General features: G+C 48.7%; 1 protein-coding gene across 4 annotated transcripts in view; it reads left to right on the top strand.

Moving 5' to 3' along the window:
- Nucleotides 1-17,061, top strand: part of BTBD10 (BTB domain containing 10) — a 475,094-nt gene that overhangs the window by 440,372 nt on the left and 17,661 nt on the right. The window lies entirely within an intron of this gene.

The raw sequence follows: 17,061 nt of genomic DNA on the forward strand, positions 1-17,061 counted from the left end.
CGGGTTTCTCACATTCTTGCACAGCCTAGGCTGTCACTCAAACAGCTGGGTGGCTGTCCTGAAAGTACAGCCAGCCGATCAGGACTGGTTGCGTTCAGGCATTCCTAGAGACAAAGGACAGGGGAGTTTCGGGAACCTCCCTCACATCCTGCCTTTCCAGACACACTGGAGCCAGAGGCGGGTTTCGGGGCTGAATCCCACCAAAGGCAAAACGAACAAAGGGCTCAGACCTGGCTCAACGCGCATGGTAAAACCCATGAAAGACCTCACAAACAGACAATGGCGAAAAAAGGCGGCCGGGGCCATTTTGACAAAATGATCACCCATGGGTGCTTTATTGCAGCTGAGGATTCAGCCTGCGGTAGAAAAGCACAATGGTAGGAAAACTAAACTACTTCCACCAGTCATTTAAAGTAGTGAGGGTAACATAAAAAAATGTCCATGAGAATGTAGGATAAAGGGCTACTTGGTAATCCTCCCCACCCCCACCATAAAATGGTGTGTTGGACCTACAAAGAGAAAAGGTAAGTAAAGTCAATTTCACTTTACTATTCTTGGGAACAGTAGTTCACACAAGAAAAGGTATTTAAACCTTATGAGCAATCTAAAGGATTTCTGTGACACTGCACTAAAGGTGCTGTCACCACACAAAAAGTAGATGCCTATGGGTTTTGTCAGACTCCAAAAACAGTGAAAACACATAATCCAAATCTGGTCAAAAAACATGAGTGTGAGAAAAAGGTCACGCTCACTCCAGACAAAAAATAAAAAAGTCTTCAAGTCCAGCAAAAGAGCTGGGGGGGGTCTCTAAGGTTGAAGGGAATTAGCAAAGAATTGAGAATTCTCCCTATCAAAGGCTGAATCCGCCCAAGTCTTTCAGCTCCAGAGGGCTCTCCAGAGACACAATCCGACCCATCCAAGTCACCTCACCAGTGTGTAGGAACCGAAGAAGATTGACCTGGCACATAGCATCATTTGTTGGTGCTGCAGAAAAAAGCACCAAAACTGCAGCCTGACCAGAGAAGTTGCTGAAATCAGTACCAGAGGTCCTCCCGCGAGACTACTGCTGAGAGATCCTATCCATTGTCCTGCCTTTCGTCACCGGAACAAGGTATCCAGAGGTCTGGTCTAGCAATGCCACATCGAGGAGAATCCAGCCACGAGAATGTCTTCAAACCTAAGGTACTGTGGGGAGAAAGGTAGTGCTTACCTTACAGTTGCTTCAGAGCTTTTGAGTGCACAATGAGGTGTTCATGGCAACCCCCTCTTACCTCCAACCCAAGCCGTTGCTTGTGTTCCTTTGGTGAGTCCTTTACTAGGGTCTCCAACGTTGATTGTATCTCCATGCATCTTAGAGACTAGAAAATATCCACAGGAGTTTTCGCTGTTCTGCTGCTTGTCAAGACTTTGACCCGTCTCCGAACTGCCTTTAGCTAGGGTTATGTTTTGGACCTTTAAAAGCCTTGCTGTGTGAAGAAACTGCCCCTAGAACTTTAAACTCTGCTAGTAGTACACAAACCAACTGTTTTCTTCCATAAAAGTCATTATCTTGGGTTTGTAGACTAAATCGAATTGCAGTGTTTTGTCTGCACGTCATTACAGATAGTACGGTAGAACTGTCATTTGTGTCAAAAGCTGTAACAATTGTAACCGCGAGCAACTACAAACTAAGTAGTGGCCTTTGAAAAGTATTTATACATATTCCTGTGTCTTGGGTCTATGTGCTGAATATTTAAAAGTATAACTTGTGTAAATATATATTTTAATATACATTTATGTGTAAGTGTTTCTTTGAATTGTATTACTAACTAGGTTCAGTGTACTTGCCTACAGCTAACATGTTCCTCTTTTAATCAGCCGGACTGCTCTGCCACACTACCCAGGTTCCATGAGTACTACAGACGGATACTAAGAGTTGGAGATCTAAATAAAATCATTGGGATAGTTTTGTGAAGTCCTACCTTCCAGAGGACTTTTGGCAAACTCCCCTAACAACCCCCCCTTAAAATATGGGATCCCCAGCAGTCACTCCACAGGAACAGAGCGGACACACATCTCTAACTCTTAACACTTCTGGCCACTCCAAACATTCCTTTATTCTCATGATTCTCGGCCTCTCAACAGCCTTGGACATTGCTGACCACCGCTCTGCACTTCTAGCCCTCCCACACCATCTTTCAAGATGGTGCTCTTGCCTGGTTGGTATTACTTTTTAGGCTGATCATTCTCCATCTCTCGGAACACACATAAACCTGGTCCTGTTAATATCCCAACCAGAGAACAAAGGATTCATCCTTGCTTCACTTCTCTTTACATTCTACACATCTCATTGTAAACCCATCTTCCTGATCTCTTCACTTGAATTGTGCATGCTCTTTCGACCATCCGACACTAGATGACACCTGGTTGTCTTATGCTTAACTCCACATTCATCCAAAGAACATCTACCACCCTTCTTAATCTCTGCCCCTCATCTCTTCTAACATCTTTCCACCTGACCTTCACTCCAGGTATGGCCTCCACTGAAACTACGACAGGGCTCAGGAACATTCTCCCCTTGCTCTTGCCTGTAACTTCACTAAAATCCTCATTTCTAATGGATTGTGTCCTCCCACGTATTCCTCATCTTATGATAATAGATCTCCAGCTGCTTTGAAATAGTTTTGTCAACAGGGGACGCTGTGTGCCGTTTCGTCGAGTCGATGACCCTCAAAGGCCTCCGTTCGACGGTCAATGTCATCATCAGTATAAGTAGCGCACGCAGCGCCCGTTGGCTTCAGTTCAGTTTTTCCGAGCTAATTCTTCGAGAGAATTACAGCGGGCTTCGGTTCTTCTGTAGAATTCGATAGTATTTGCATCCTAAAATGTCTCCGTTGGCTCCCTCAACGCCTAATATGGTTTTCAAGAAGTGCCAGGACTGTGGATCGAAAATGTCAATCCGCGACCCCCACCGCATATGTCTGTGGTGTCTTGGTACCAGTCACCGTACCTCCGACTGTAGCTCTGTCAGGTGATGACCGAAAAGGCTCTCAGGGAAGAGTAAAGATTAATTGTTGGTGAGGAAGTCGCCTTCGAAGTCTCGTTCGAAGAGTTCAAAGAAAAAGGAAGATGAGTCGAGAAATGCTTCTCGACATAAAAAATCTAAACAGTCTTGATCGAGTCTTGATCGAGAAGTAGATCACGCCATTCTTCGTAGTCTTCCTCGAAGAAGGCCAAGAAACAGCGTGTCAGGTCACCCCTCGACCTCCAGTGATTCCTCAGCTGAGGTAATCAAGTGTCCAACTAGATCAGACTCCCAAGCAAAGTGGGATGCATTTCGTAATGCAATGCTTAAGATCTTCGAGAATGCAGCCTCGACCCCCTCGAAAGACAAGCAGAAGCCCATGCCCCTGACGACAAAGGGAAGTCGAAGATAAAATCTGCGAAACTGAGCCTTAAGCCGGTTCGACATCGAGAAACATCTTGATCCGACACAAAATAGTCGGGGGCTTCGAGTCAGGAACCCAGCCCATTGAGGGTTCTGTCGAAGAAACACAAGTCAACAACGTCGACTCCTTCGCTGACACCATCTTCGATCCCTAAGGCGATCCCGACTTCGAAGCCACGGTCGACAATTACCTCGAAATTGTCGAAGCCAGTGGTAGTCCATAAAAAGGTTTTTAGACCTTTGCCTAAAAAGATGTTTTGTTTTTTTTTGTCTTCATCGCCCATCTATGAAGAACAACCTTCTGACACTAGACCATTTGGGTTACAATTTGGCACCGCTAATGTGCCAGAAGAACTAAACTCTGATAATTCAAGATTAAAGGACTTCTATGACAATTTCCAGTCAGCAAGTGGGCTAGATACCTCTCCCGAGTTAGTTTGGCAAACCAGATCCAACTGAACATGCAAACTCCACATATAGAAAACAGAGTAAGGTTATAGAGTTTTTAGGCTGGAGCAAGCCTAGTCCTACTTTTGAACAAGGTGAGATAAACGACATCTCAGATCAGGGTTCCCAGAAAGATCAAATTTTGCTGTTTCACACTGCGTTACAAAAAAAGGGTCTCCGCAAACTGGGAGACACCAGAAACTGCGGCTGTAGTGAATAAAAAAGTTGAAAAAAATACGATCCAGCAGCAACCCAGAGTATATCACTAAACATCTGACACCAGAAAGTTTGGTGGTTCAGGCTGATGCTTCTGCCAAGCAGTCAGTATACCCATCCATCCTTTCTGATGGGGACGATAAGAGAGTGGATGCCTGGGCGAGAGAGGTTTTTACTGCTGGCAGTATGGCTTTAAAATGAACAATTGTGATTTGTACCTGATCAAGGTTTACTTTTACCCTGTGGGAGTGCGTAGCTATGGCGGCTGACCACATCCCAGAAGGAGAGGAAAGAGACTGCTTCCTGGCAATCATCAAGGATAGTAAGGAGGCAGTGGGTGAATGTTTCCAGTCAGGTCTGGATACTGCAGACAACATCATCAGATCCATGGCAGCTAGCACAGTGTTACGCAGATTTGCATGGTTGAGGAAGTCCGGGTTTGCACCAGATGTGCAAGCTAGACTACTGAACATGCCTTTTGACAGTTCGAGGTTTTTTGGCAACAAGGCGGATGAGAGTTTGGAAAAGCTGCACACCTCAAAGGCAGTGGCTAAATCCCTTAGCGCCGCCATTAGACAGCCTCGATACTCCTACTCTGGCTCATCTTCCTGGAGGGGTAAGTCCTTTTGATCTCAGGAGAGGGCGATTCACGTCCACCCCTACCTAGACGATTGGCTGATCAGGGCTTGTTCACCTGAACAAGCCCTGGAGCATCGCAGCCTAACCTGCCACTTGCTCCACAGACTGGCCTTCTCCCTCAATTACAAGAAGTCCCACATGATACCAGCTAAAAAACTCCAATTTATTGGCGCAGTCCTGGACTGGATGCTTCCTTTGGGAAAGCCTCGCCACCCAAAGTGAGAGCTCAACACATTCTGCAGATGGTTACCAAATTCCAAAGTGCTCAGCATCTTTCGGTCTCATGGCATCCAGCGTTTTCCTGGTGCCATAGGCTCGCCTGAGAATGAGATCCCTCCAATGGGCCCTCGGGACTCAATGGTCCCAGTTTTCAGGCAGAATGTCAGCCCACCTGAAAGTTCAGAGGAGAAACTGGCAGGACCTTCTGTGATGGGCTTGCAAGGACAACATTCTCAAGGGAGAATCTTTTTGGCAGCCATGGCAGGAGATAACGGTAGTGACGGACACCGCACTCACGGCTGGAGAGCCCACACCAATGATCTGACAATCTGCAGTTGTTGGTCTCCATCGGCGCCCAAACTACAGATCAACCTTTTGGAGCTGACGGCAAGCAGACTAGTGCTGAAGGCCTTTATGCCCTCTGTACAGGGAAAGAATATCCTGATAATGACTGACAACACAGTGGCCATGTACTACCTCAACAAGAGGTGTAAGGTCACAACCACTGTGCAGAGAGGGAATGCAGGTCAGGTTCTGGTCAATTCAAGAGGGAATATCCCTATTGGCAATTTCCCCTAGCCGGAGAGGAGAACACGGCGGAAGACGCTTTAAGCAGGCAGAGCAGTCTTCCACGAGTGGGAACTAGCTCAGAGTCCTTCAAGAGATCTTCACCCTTTGGGGCGCCTTTTAAGTGGATCTGTTCACAACCAGTGTCAACCTGAAGTGCGAACTGTTCTACTCCAGGGAATTTCCCCCAAAAGGAGCTCTTGGAGACATGTTTGTAGTGGACTGGGAATTTCCAATCCTGTATGCTTTTCCTTCATTCCTCACGTGATCAGGAGGTTGAGAAAGTTTGGGAAATCCATGATCCGGATTGGGCCAGGAGGATGTGGTACCCTGACCTTCTGCAAATTAACAAGGGGGTCCTGGGAGTCCCTCTGCCAGACATTAGTCCTGGTTACAAGAGACTTGTAAACACGTGTCTGGGGTTTCTGTTGGTACTCTTGTTCAGAGGAGAATTGCCTAGCATTTCGGTGCTGGACTGCCCCAGGGCAGGACAAAGACTGATATGTTTGGGATATTTCTTCTCTGTGAAAGATAGTGAGCTAAAGACTCTGGGTAAGTCTCTCGTAACCAGGACTAATGTCTGGCAGAGGGACTCCCAGGACCCCCCTTGTTAATTTGCACCCTGACCTTCTGGACATGTCATCTGCTCTCCAATGTGTCTTCCATGAAGATGGGATCTACTCTCGCAAGAGGAAGGTTGGGTTCTCCATCCAGAAGTCAAGAGACTCAGCCTTCACGCATGGTTTCTGAAAGGCTGAGATACAAGGATTGGGACCTCCCGGATGATGAAATGGAGATTTTGCTTTCAGCCAGAAGGCCAGCAACAACATCTTTGTACCACTGCCGTTGGAACAAGTTCAGCAGCTGGTGCAGGGTTAAGAATGTGGTTCCCTTTCTATGCGACTCGTCTATGGTGCTTTCTTTTCTGTTACATATGGATAAATGGGGCTCCTTATTGGAACAATTAAACGTTACCTGTGGGAGGAACATCCAATGGAAAGAATGTTACCAGCGGTAATTAAATTGTTCTTCTACCCATGTACTCTGTCGACTAGACTACTGCTGTAGTCCTCATGTGGGCCTCGGTTGCTCTAATGTACTCCTCCCCGTCGCCTTTTCAACTTTGCAATTCACTCCTCTCCTTCCTCCACTACTCACCACCACCATGCTGACTGGCCTTCCGTGCATCACAAATCCCCCTTAACATTCCTTCCACATATTTCGATCGGTTCATAAACTGGACAATTGCCCCATAGCTGGCTAACCTTGTTGCCTACTATTCACCCTACCCTATGTTCCAGCACCCTACTTAATCTGTCCTTTATACCCTTCTGTCCCGGGTCTTTTAAAGTTATACATACCTTAGAATTTTCCGACCTTCCAAGCAAGGAAATCCCATTCAACTTAAATTAATTTAAAACCAGCCTGCGTTTGCAGTCTGCTCTTTTAAGAACGTGTGCACAGTCAGGCAATTGTCAGACCGTGTTGCCAGCTCACATTCCATATATTTGTTTCATTTTCAGATTCTTTTTTGGTGGATTTCAGAAGGGAACCCTAGTGAGCTCCATTTTTCTGTGCAATTGAGATTTTTTCCACATGCGGATTTTGACATTTCTGACTTCTAAACTATGCCTAGAACACTCTGACCTAGTGCATAGGCAGCTACTGTGGCTTTAAGCCTTTATGGTTGGCCAGGAAAGAGAGGATATGCATCTGTTTTTAACTATGCCTCATGTGCCTTAGGAAGAACATTGGGAAAGAGGATCTCACAAGCACTGCATTTGTATCTATCCCCGTGATAATTCCTGCAACGTGTGACCGACTTTCTTGCAGAACTGAATCTTGCCTTGGCTTCGCAAGCTGAGGTTGGAAGAAGGTGCCTAAAAGAAGAGGTGCCTGCGTTCTAATGGGGTGAAGAGGATGGTTTGTAATGAGAAGCCCATGCCCACGTTTCAGCTTCAGAACTCCCCTTAGGTAAAAAAGGCAACTCTTATGCCACTGGCATCAGGCTGGTGAAGAGGGTTTTGGGGAGGTGGGAGGGGTGGGGGGAGGGGGGGGGAAGCGTCTATATAAAGATGAAGTGGCATTTATCGCTACAACCTCTACTGACTGTAGAGACTTGAGTGATTTTGGGGGTGAGATGTTGTTGCTGACTATGCAGTTGTGGGAGTGTCACATCCGAGGGAGCCATTGTAGAGTTCCCGCTGGCACTCAGTCACTGGTAGTGGTTTAGCTGGCAAGGTTTGTGTCAGTCGTTGAAGCCAGTTGCTGATCAGGGACCGAGGACTCCAGCAGGTCCAAATCACAGCTTAGATCAAGGTGACTTTATTTTCTTTCCAGTCATTAGCGCTCTTCGTGTAGTAAGCACCATCGATGGTCCCTATTGCCCTTTTTCCTTATCCACTAGGAGCAATGGACTGACCTATGGAGGCGCCCCGGATGTTGACAGGCTATGAAAAAGGCATGCCTCCAGCATGTTTGCACACAATTGTTGGAGGCAAAGATGTCGAGCAGGGGAGAGAGATCTGCAGTTCCCGCTCCGAACAGGAGCTATTCTTCTAAAGGAGGGCTTCTGTGATTCAGACCCCACTCTAATTTGATGAGGACTTTGAGGAAGGGTCACAGGAGGAGGAAAGTGTAGTTACCCTGAGAGGTCGTCGCAACCCCCAAGGAGTTGCCAAATTGTCCCCTCCCCCACCCTCTCAGCCCAATTTCCACCAGATTGCCATTTGGTTCTCCATAGCTGCTTGTCCTAGGTGGCTACACCGGTGGCTAGTTGTACAGGGGGAAGAGGACTTTGTACTAACTGCCGAGCTCAACAGGTCCTACAAGTAATCTCTTTTCATTCCCATTATACCAACATTTTGGAGACTGGGCCAGCAGGTCTTCAAGGCACCAGCGTGGACATTGGCAACCGCAAGTCCGGTGAACTCAAAGTACAGTGGTTGGCCTCAGTATTGTTCAGGAACCTGCCGTTACTGGATCTGATCATTGCAACCACAGTCTCACAAGCCTGTAACACCCTGTGCTTGCTTCACTTTGCTTCTTGGTGAGTCCCGCAGGATGGCTAGCACAGGAAGGGAATTAGTTGGTCTGTATCGCTGGTCGTGCTGGCTTCTTCCATCCTTTTCCGCTACGAGTGGCACTTGGGATACACGGTGCAATCTGTGTTAGGACAGTTTTTCTGAAGTCCAACTAAGGGCTTAGTAAAACCATTCAGCTGAGGCATTACAAGACTCCACTCTTCGTATAAGGCTGTCCCACCTGAGTTCAGGGTAGCGTAGACGGAGCAGACAGGCTTATCTTAGAAGGGAGAGAGAGTGCTCTAGAAACAGTACAAAGAAATAGTATCATACACATGGTCCAAAGAAACACTGACACTATGTATTGCAAAAATAAAGGGTTTACTTTATATACAAGCAGACCAAGCAATTTGTGGTAAGTAAGTACTATCATAAAGCATATAAACACATTATAAAAGCACAACACTATGCTTTAAATACACAGATCAAAGCACAGACCTTATTTAGAACACCTAACAGTATTTGTAGGAGGGTAAGACAATAGATTACTTTCCGTTTACTTTCAATAATACAAGGGTAGTGTAGACCCTGTCAGTTATGCAGTGACACTCAACAATGAAATCACATAGTGAACCAACTTGCAAATATACTTTTCTGAACAGTGGAACACAGATTCAAGGACCAGTACCTCGACTACTTGTGATATTACACCAAAAAGGTCCTGCTCACCTAGAATAATGGGGGAGTAAGACCTTCTTTGGGTAATATACAATTACAGCTGCTTTTCAAAATCGGCAAGAACTCATTACACAAATTTTGGATACTCCAGGTAACCCCAGGTCGGCTACACCTAAAGGAACCCTTTTCAGGAATGGCACGCCACTTTTCTAGGCAGGTAAGATCTAATGTAATATTCTATTGCAGTTGCTTTTTAAGATCAGTGGAACACAGATTGAGATAAGCAATAACTGCTTAACTTGTTTTACGATGGCGCACCACACATTCAAAGTAAGTAAGAACGTTTGTAACTGTGCTCTCTGAGTTACCAACCAACTTCTTTTACAAGTAAGTAACATTTGCACACTTGGTATTCTTTTAAAGGCAGAACCCTTTTCTTATTCAGTCCTTCCATTACTCTATAGCATGAGTTCAATTGGAGGCAGTAGAGGGACCCTAGTGGTCTAGGTGCCAGCTGTAGGCAGGGTGAGCTAGGGTTCAGTTGCAGCCAAAGTCAGAGTTCCAGAGGAAGACTGTTAAAAAAAAAAAAAAGTAAGTATTTCACTTTAAAGTTAGTTGAGAGTCCAAGGACTTCAGAGAAGACACCTTAGGAGAATTCCGCAGTGGGCCTGGGTGAACTGGATGAGTGGCCTCCCAATCACAGAAAACACCCCAAAGCTATACAGAATCAAAGGCTTAAGGTAGGTAAAATACCCCAGCCAACACAGTACCTCAGCACAGAAGAAGGGTTGCAGCAGGAAGACTTCAGGATCTGCAGCCAAAAACCAGGTCGATGGATTCCTTTGACAAGAAGAAGGAAGACAGAACTTTGGACAGACATTTGCAGCAGGGATCACAGGAGAAGGCTGCAGGCAAGAGTTTCCTCGCGGCTGTATGCGACACTGTGGAATTGGCGCCTTTTCAGAAGCACAGAAGAAGATGGAATATCGCTGGTCGTATTCTCATCGCTTGCAAGGTCCAGCACTCTGAGGGGTCTTTTTTAACTCAATTTACATCTCTGGAGATCCAGCAGGATGCCCATAAAGTTTCAACAAGTTTCGGGATTCAGTAAAACCGTGCACCGCACAATGGGTCGAGGTCCCAGGGTATTTGGGTATTGCAGCCCTGAAAGGTCACAGCACAACGTGAGATAGCTCAAAATGCAGGTCTTATTGAGTCTAGTGGGTCTCGCCAGGCTCTGAGTTGCTGTTTTTGGAGTCCCCAGGTCGATTGGAAGGAAGGGCTACAGCATGCTCTGGTTACACAGCAGGCACTCCGGTCACTGAAAATCGCCCCAGCTGCGGTTTCTTAATCTTCCTCTTTGGTCCAAGTGGTCTTCAGCTTCCAGGATCAGACTTTTATGCAGGAACCCAGCCAATCAAACAGCCATGCAACATTCAAACATGGGTGGTTGGGGGGGAGGGTGTTGGCAGTCCTTTCAGGACAAGACAGCCTTCCAGTTTGAACTGGATTCTAGCATTCAGGCTGGAAGACAAAGGGCTACAGAGTTTTGGACTCCTCCCTCGCTTCCTGCCTTCAGACACTCTAGAGCCTGGGCGGGGAATACACCGGATTACCGCCCAAGATAAAGTTACCACAAAGTATTTTCCTGCCTTGGGTGTCAGGAGAAGGAACAAGAAAGGCCAAGGAACACTGGAATAGCAAAAAAAGATGAGGGGGTCATTTTGGTAAAATTTGTACTCATGGGTGGCAACAGCCTGCGGTAAAGGTACTCCGAATTAATAAAAAGGTTCACTGCCACCACTCATTAAAGGTAAGTTTGTCCTTGTAACATAAATGTTAGATTTAAAATGAGAAAGGGGATACTCTGTATCTCCCAGGACTCCGTATAAGGCTATTTCTCACAAGGTTAGCCAGAGAAAGTTAAAAAGGGGAGCACCTAGGGCAACCCAGCAACAATAGGCAGATATTGCCAAAACGTTGTCAGAGGATAACTTTTTAAAGACTCTATGGAGAGTCTTAAAAATGACACCCATAAAAAGAATAAAAGACGAAGTGTGGAAAAAGGTTCCCACTCACTGAGGTATAGGGAAAAAAAAATCTATCAGTCCACCAATAAGTTCTGGGTTTGAAATGGGTCCGGAAGATTTGGAATTGATATGGAAATCTAACCTAACAACCTGTTAAAAGTTCCTCTGAGGACAAGCAGTGGGATGCAAAGGATCTGGTCTGGGAGGGGCTCATAACCTCGGACAATATTATGCTGGCAGTTCTGCATTCAGTGATGTAATCTTCTGTGGGATTAACAGAGGACTTTTGCTCGGGCGGCAGTCCTGGCTGAAATATGCAGCTTCAGGCCATAGGTACAAAGATTCTGGACCTTCCTTTTGACCTCATACAGCTGTTTGGTTAGAGCAGCAATAAAGCGCTCACTGTGTACAAGACTGAAACTGCCAGAGCTGCAGGGGTGCTGCCAATCGGACACCCATCAATGTCAGCAGGTCTGTCAGGAGGACCAGCTCTTCATTTGGTATCACACTTAGTACCAGGAGGCTGTAGCACCATGGGGCTCAGCGTGGCCACCACTCCTTTCCTTCACTGCACAGTTCCTATAAATAAGGAAACTATGGCAAATGAAACAAGCCCCATCTCTGCAATCCAGCCTGGTTTTAACAGCCCACCCATAGCACCACAGTGGGAGGAAAGATTGTAAGCCATTGTTCCTATTGGCTGCCAGCTTCTGACAGATGGGTGCTGGACATTGTGGGAAGAGACTGTTTTGGAACTGGATCAAAAGCATCACTGTATTCCACCATAACGCAGAGGACTGCACAAAGAACATTCAGCTCATCTGATGAAGGAAGTGGAACAGATGCTCAGGCCAACGCTCTGTGTCCTCACTAAGTGTCTGTTACCAGTGGCAGAAAATATGCAAAGGCTAAAGTTCCACATTCACCCATACCTGGGTGACTGGCTGGTCTGCATGCGGCATGCCCACAGAGGATGGCAGAAGGGAGGCTGAGTACCATAGTGGGCCTGCTGCACCAACTGTGATTCTCTGTGAATGAGGAGAAATCCTTGTGCGATCCGACGCATAAGATAGTTACTAGGTGCGCTCTACAATATGATGGAGGACCGGATATATGAAACACTTGTGTATAGGCGCGTTACAAATGCCATATCATATATCATATCATGATATGGCATTTATAACACACCTATTCACAAGTGTTTCAATCCGTCTGATCCATGGGGGACTCCATGCAGCAACTGGCGATTCGAACTGGGAAAAACACATACCTGTCGAGGTTTACAACAGGCTCCTTGAAACCATGTACTCTTACGTCCCATCCCCTTTCCTTCGTACTGCATGGGCGCCCCTCGCTAGGGACGGGAGACGGAACCTTTTTCACCCGAAAAAACCTTCCCCTTTAAATTTCGAGGGGCGCGGCCCTGGGGTGCACTTCCCTGACTCCGTCGCCCCTCCACAGTCCCCTTTTCCGTGTCGACGGGAACGGACTGCTTTCACCAGCGCTCCTGGTTTTGGCTTTGGCCTTGTAATTCCATGCGCTCTTCCCCAGATACTGTCTTCTGTCTTTTTTCTCCTGTTTTTTGGTCTTAATCAGGTACTCAGTCCTCTGGCGCCATGCTACTCCCCGGGCGCATGTCAGCGTCAGCAGGTGTCCATCCTGCGAAAGGCTCTTCTCTACGTCCGACCCCCACGCTCTTTGCCTCCGCTGCCTTGGTCCCGATCACCACTGGGAGGGTTGTACCCCATGTGATGCGCTTACACTGTGCACTCTGAAGAACAGGTTAGCTCGGTGGAGGGAGCTCTTCGAGAAGTCTCCTCCAGAGGACTTGAAGGACTTCATCAGACACAAGTCTAGGCCCAATGTAGGGCCGCTTTTTTACATCGCACCCTGCAAGGGCGACTCCTTCCCAAAGCAACGTCCGAGCAGGAGGGACCGACGGTCAAGTTCTCGTACCAGCACAGGTACTGAGGCTGCTTCAGCTACCGGCCACCCTGCCGAGGGGGTCTTTAGATCCTTCCGGGGACAGTGCTGAGGGACAGCAAGGTTCTTTTACCGGGTCTCCACCCAAGGGGCTACGCCTTTGTACCGGACAGATGTCTGAGGGGCACCTACATGCAGCACTACCGGTGACTCAGCCGAGGGCAATACGCCTACCAGGCCCCATCCAGAGGTGCAGGATAGGCCTCTTGCTCCACTGCCAAGAGTCATGTAGGAGGCTGGACCCAGCGAGGCAAGCACCAAGATGTTGGCATGTAGCCTGACAAAATGGCCGCTGCGCCAGACAAGATGGCCGCTCGTCCGATACCGCCCCCCTGCTGCGGAGCAGGTTGGAGAACGAGTTTCAAAGTGAGACTGGTCTCTACAAGGTACATGGCCTACAGCGTATCCTTCTGCATCGCAGGGCAGATTTACCCCACAACCAGCAAGGCAGAGTATGCACAGGCCCCAGCAGCCAACCGCTACTCCGTCAATACCACCTACCACCCCACCGGCCTGTGAGCACAGGTTTTTTGAAAATTCCTCATGCTCATGAGGTCTCCTCAGATGGGGTTCATCCTTCGGGATTTTATCAGGGACCTGCTCCCGCCGGTCTCACCGCCTATAGTAATTCGTCCTATGGTTCCAGCACCTCCAGCCCCGGCGCAGCCCCTGCTGCCCACTCCAGTTCGTTTGTTTCCGGCTTCCCTGCCTCCCAGAGTGCAGGCAGTTCCACTCCAGCCTACACAGCAGCTGCCGACTCCGGTTCCCACACTGCAGCCTTCGGCACCCTGCACTCAACCTGCACCAGACCAGCTGGACTACCTGCTCGGCTCTCAGGTTTGGCCTAGTATTTGAGGCTTCCACAACCAGAGGTTGGCACAACCGGAGGCGGGGGTGGTGGGGGTCCTGACCGAGGTCCTCTCTCTAAGCCCCACGGCTAGAACGGGGATCCTGATACAGAAGGACGTTGTTGCCTTGGACAAAAAGGGATGACATAAACCCTATTCGGCCTAGCCTATCAATAGGTGCCTCGATGCCAAGTATTGCCAACTGGAGGGGGATCCGTTTTTGCTGTCGGCGCATCCGCAACCGCAATCTTCGGGGATGGCTGCGGCATCACCGTACTCCAAGACTCAGTTGTCCTTGGCCACATCGTCTTCTGCGCTTCTAGTCAAGGAGAAGATCTTGGAGGCTTATGGTAAGGTTTATTCCAATGCCTCACTGCACCTGCGTCAATTCAACGCAGACACCATGCTGGCAGCCGTTAACCAGAGGCTTTGGTGGGAAATAGCTGACTTCCTTCCAGAACTTCTGATACAGAGCCAGGCACGTTTCAAGACGGGGCTGGCAGAAGCAAAAATGGTGGCACAGGACATCAAGGAGTCCACCATGACGCACATTGACACTGCAGGCCATGCCATCTGCATCGCCATGGACATGACAAGGACTGCCTGGCTACGGGCTAGCAAGTTTGACCCGGTTGTCCAGTAAAGCATATTGGACCTTCCATTCGAGGGTGGCATCCTCTTTCATTCGACCACCGATGAGGAGCTAGATAAGAACAGCAGCTCCCAAACTGTGAAGTCTTAATCCTCGGGAAGGCCACGCCCAAGGCCTACACCCAGTCGCATCAACGATCCGACAAGGGGCATGCCTTTGGCGGGTTCCAGGGCTTCCAGGAACGGAGGTCGAGACCGCCTGGCCATTCGAGTCAGCACCGGCGCAAGCAGCAGAAGGGCGGGAGCAAGAGCTTCTTTCAGTCCCCCTCCTCTGCCCCAGTCTCAGAGGGTAAGAAGGCATGACGTGCCCCTTCGCATCCACGTGTCTCAGGTTGGGGAAGGCTTGCCCTTCACGCACAGTCGTAGTGTCAAAGGTTCGCAGACCCCTGGATCCTAACCGTAGTGTCCACGGGTTAGTCTACCGATTCCTCCCTCTCTGCCACTTCCACAGATTGGGACAATAACTCTGTTGGCGGAAGTTTTTTCGCTCGTCGAGAGCCAGGCATTGGAAGAAGTCCCAGCCTCCCAGCGAGACTTGGGCTTCTACTCCATGATTTTTGACATACAAAAGAACCAGGCTGGCCTGAGAGTTGTGTTGGACCTTTCCACCCTGAACCTCTTTCCCTCTTCAAAAATTGAAGATGGTTACGCCAGCGCTGATTGCAGAGACACTCTGCAGGGGAGACTGGATGTGCTCCCTGGATCTGAAGAATGCTTGTCTACACGCCCCAATTTGGCAGCTGCATCAGTCCTTTCTACGGTTCAGGATCATGGGCTTCCACCTCCAATACAAGTCCTACCCTTCGGCCTCAACTCGAGGCCCAGGGTCTTTACCAGACTAAAGAATGCACTGGCAGCCCTTCTCAGGGCCCAAGGTTACCATTTCTACCTGTACCTGGACAACTGGCTCGTCAGGGCGAGATCCCCGGAGGCGATTCTCCACACTTCCTGCGCCCATATGAACTCACTGCACGAACTGGGATTTTCCATCAATCTCAAGAAGTCTCAGCTGCAGCCTACGCAGAGCCTGACTTTTCTGGGCCTCAACTGGGGCACAAGCTCAGAGAGTTTGCCCCTCAGAGGACAAGATCACGGCCATCAAGAGGACCACAGGTCATTTTCTCAGCAGAGGGGTGACCTCAGCCTAGTGGTACCAGCATCTACTGGGTATCATGGTGGCTTTCCTACTGGCAGTACCTCACACGAGGCTCAAGATGAGATTGCAGCTGCACTTTACAGCCTCATGGATTCGGGAGCGGGGCTCCCAAGTGGAGCTTGTCAGCATTCCTCCCTTTCTCCACCAGGACCTTATCTGGTTGTCCATGGACTACACCCTGCGGACAGGCAGGCCCTTCCGGCAAGCAGCACCGCAAGTCTCCATCACCATGGATTCCTCCCTGGAAGGATGGGGTCATCCACCCCACCCCAGAGAAGTTAGCGCTTGCAGCGCGGTTTCCTGAGCGGGTCACACTAAAGCATCTATGACTGTCACAGGCTAACCTAGACCTCATTCAGGGCGCTAGGAGCAACGCTACTAGGAGCCAGTAAAAAAGCAAATGGGCTAGGTTTTGCCACTGGGCGGAACAAAGGAGATTGACCTGCTTACTTGCACGTTGGATTATGTTCTATCCTTCTCTGCACACCTTGCACACTGAGGAGTGCAAATGGACACATGCCGTACCTAGCTGGCGGCCATAGGAGCCTACCGGAACTTGGAGGAGAAAGTTTTCTCTTCCTCCAACCCAGTGGTCCAGCGACATCTGGTGGGCCTCACCAGGCTTTACATGCCTATCAAGAAGCCACATCCGTTATGGGATTTCAACATAGTGTTGGGCGCCCTGGCGCACAAACCTTTCGAACCAATGGCGTCCGCGGACATCAGGATGGTCCCCATTAAAACAACTCTCTCAGTAGGTCTTGCGTCCGCACGTAGAGTTAGTGAAATTCAAGCACTGGTGACGTCAGAACCATACACTACTTTTCACAGAGATAAGGTGGTCTTGAGAACGCATCCCGCATTCTTGCCTAAAGTGGTCTCTTTCCGTCTAAATGAGGAGATAGGGTTACCCACTTTCTTTGCGGATCCTAAGGACAATGCTCAAAGGGTCTTGCACTGTCCAGATGTCGGGCGCGCTCTGAAATTCTATCTGGACTGGACCCGGTCAATGCTGGGTTATCTGGCTTCCAAGGCCTCTATAGCAAGGTGGATGGTTTCGGCCATCAAGGAGACCTATGAGGGGCAGCGCAGGCCACTTCCACCGAACATGCATGCCCACGCTGTTGGAGCCAAGGCCACAGCATTTGTGTTCCAGAGGCATGTTTCATGGCAGGTC

This window comes from Ambystoma mexicanum, chromosome 11 (genome assembly GCF_040938575.1).
Source record: "Ambystoma mexicanum isolate Mex_15411 chromosome 11, UKY_AmexF1_1, whole genome shotgun sequence".
Taxonomy (NCBI): Eukaryota; Metazoa; Chordata; class Amphibia; order Caudata; family Ambystomatidae; genus Ambystoma; species Ambystoma mexicanum.